Consider the following 3,088-nt stretch of genomic DNA (forward strand, 5'->3'; position numbering starts at 1 on the left):
TCCTTTTAAGCTTTCTTACTGGCTATCTGTTGTTGTTGTTGTTCCATACATATTGTGCATACATACATGATCTGTTGAGATCAGTGTGTTCGGCCTTCCTTTCCCATGTGCATTGCCTGAAAGTCTCGTGCCTGGCATTTTTAGGAGACCAGTGGTTGTCAGTGCCTTTGGACCTACACACATCTGGACGTCTTCCAAGTAATCCCAGTGCCTCTCTCAAAAGAAAATAATGGAAAACTTGACCATCTTTGTCCAAATGGTGACAGGCGGTTTTTCTGGCGTCCCCTGTGCTACTGCCTATTCCATGGTCTATTAGGCAACAGAGGTTGTTATTCTTCGGCTCTGCTTGTGCCTCTAGGGATTCTCAGAGAATGAAAACAAACCTCCAGGAAGTGTTGGGGAGGAAAAGTGTTTCCCCAGACAGCGGCATTTTTGCTGTGCTCGGGGCGCCCTGCGCCCGGGAACATCTCAGCCCGCAGTGCTGCCCGCCGCCCGCCGCCCCCAGCAGCTCTCTTCGGCCCACTCAACGGCAGCTGGTGCTCACGCTCTCTTGGCCCCTCGCCTTGGCCCTGGCCCCCCTTCTTGGCCCAGCAGCGCCACGAGCAGCCCCTCCGCCGCTGGCCACGGCTCTCCTGGCACAGCTTTCCTCCCAGGCGGCCGAGCCAAGCCGAGCTGCGCCAGCCCTGGCTCCCCCGGCGCTCGCTCCTGCCCGCCCGCCCGCCCACAGCACCCACCCGGTCCTGACCCTCCCCAACCTGCTCCGACACAACCTGCACTGCCGCCAGCAGCCACGCTCTGCACCGGGAGCCGCCCTCGTGGTGGGAAGCGCCCCCAAGCCCCGTCGAGCCCCTGTGGTCTAGGTGCCTCTGAGTGCCTTTTGGAGTGGCGTTGGGGCCTCTGAGTGCCTTTTGGAGCGATGTAGGGTCCTCCAAGGGCCTTTTGGAACTGGCCAGGGGCCTCCAAGTGCATTTTTGAATGGTGTAGGGGCCTCCGAGTGCCTTTTGGAGTGGGCTGCTGGCCTCCAAGTGCCATTTGGAGCAGTGTAGGGGCCTCTGAGTGCCTTTTGGAGCAGTACAGGTACCTCTGAGTGCCTTTTGGAGTGGTCTAGGTGCCTCTGAGTGCTTTTTGGTGTGGTCTAGGTGCCACCGAGTGTCTTTTGGAGTGGCGTTGAGGCCTCCGAGTGCCTTTGGGAGTGGTGCAGGGGCATCTGAGGGCCTTTTTGAGGGTTCCAGGTGCCTCCGAGCGCCTTCTGGAGTGGTGCAGGGGCCCCCAAGTGCCTTTTGGAGCAGTGTAGGGGCCCCCAAGTGCCTTTTGGAGTGGGCCAGTGGCCTCTGAGTGCCTTTTGGTGAGGTCTAAGTGCCTCCGAATGTTGTTTGGAGCAGTGTAGGAGCCTCTGAGTGCCTTTTGGTGTGGCAAAGGTGCCTCCAAGTGCCTTCTGGAGTGGTATAGGTGCCTCCGAGTGATTTTTGGTATGGTCTAGGTTAGCGTGAGGGTGAGGGTTAGGATAAGGGTTAGGGTGAGGGTTAGGGTTTAGGGTTAGGGATTAAGGTTAGGGGTTAGGGTTAGGGTTAGAGTTGGGAATGCTGTTGGGGTTGCTGTTACGGTTGGGGTTAGGGTTACGATTGAGGGTTAGGGTTAGTGGGTTAGGGTTAGGGGATAGGGTTAGGGATTAGGGGTTGGGGGTTAGGGTTAGGGTTAGGGTTCAGGTGGGGGTTAGGGTTAGGGTTAGGGTCAGAGTTAGGTTTAGGGTTACGGTCAGGGTCAGGGTTAGGTTTAGGGTTCAGAGAGAGACAGAGTGTACAGCTGCGGCTGGACTGCCCCTGAAAAGGGGCCTCAAGGGAAGGAAAACCCTGCCACAACAATTGTCCTGGCACCACCTTTTCCAAGGGACCACGTATGACTGTCCTTGACTTGCCTCAGCCTACAGGCACTCATGCTGCTGTGAGGTCACAAGCACAGCCAGCAGACATGAGTCTGACACTGGCCTAGGAAGCACTGAGTCTGCTGTGACCTCACAAGCACAGCCAGCAGGGGGCACTGGACACTACACAACGAGGGACTGAAGCTGCTGTGACCTCACAAGCAAAGCCAGCAGCCATGAGCCTGGCACTGGCCTCAGAAGCACTGAGTCTGCTGTGACCTCACAAGCACAGCCAGCAGCCATGAGCCTGCCACTGGCCTAGGAGACACTGAGTCTGCTGTGACCTCACAAGCACAGCCAGCAGGGGGCGCTGTAGACTAACCAGCCAGCAGCCATGAGCCTGCCACTGGCCTCAGAGGCACTCATGCTGCTGTGACATCAGAAGCACAGCCAGCAGACATGAGTCTGATACTGGCCTCGGAGGCACTGAGTCTACTATGATCTCACAAGCACAGCCAGCAGGGGGCGCTGAACACTAACTTATGAGGCACTGAGGCTGCTGTGACCTCACAAGCACAGCCAGCATCCATGAGACTGCCACTGGCCTCGGAGGCACTGCGGCTGCTGTGACCTCACAAGCACAGCCAGTAGGGGGCACTGGAAACTACCCAACGAGGGACTGAAGCTGCTGTGACATCACAAGCACAGCCAGCAGCCATGAGCCTGGCACTGGCTTTAGAGGCATTGAGTCTGCTGTGACATCACAAGCACAGCCAGCAGGGGGCGATGGACACTAACCTATGAGGCACTGAGTCTGCTGTGACCTCACAAGCACAGCCAGTAGGGTGCGCTGGACACTAAACTATGAGTCACTGAGTCTGCTGTGAGCTCACAAGCACAGCCAGCAGCCATGAGCCTGGCACTGGCCTCAGAGGAACTGATGCTGCTGTGACCTGACAAGTACAGCCAGCAGACATGAGGCTGCCACTGGCCTAGGAGACACTGAGTCTGCTGTGACCTCACAAGCACAGCCAGCAGCCAGCAGAGTGCAACTGGCCTCGGAGGCACTCAGGGTGCTGTGACGTCACAACCACAGCCAGCAGCCATGAGCCTGCCACTGGCCTCAGAGGCACTCGTGCTGCTGTGACCTCACAAGCACAGCCAGCAGGGGGCGCTGAACACTAACTTATAAGGCACTGAGTCTGCTGTGACCTAACAAGCACAGCC

This window comes from Dromaius novaehollandiae, unplaced genomic scaffold, assembly GCF_036370855.1.
Source record: "Dromaius novaehollandiae isolate bDroNov1 unplaced genomic scaffold, bDroNov1.hap1 HAP1_SCAFFOLD_32, whole genome shotgun sequence".
NCBI classification, from domain to species: Eukaryota; Metazoa; Chordata; class Aves; order Casuariiformes; family Dromaiidae; genus Dromaius; species Dromaius novaehollandiae.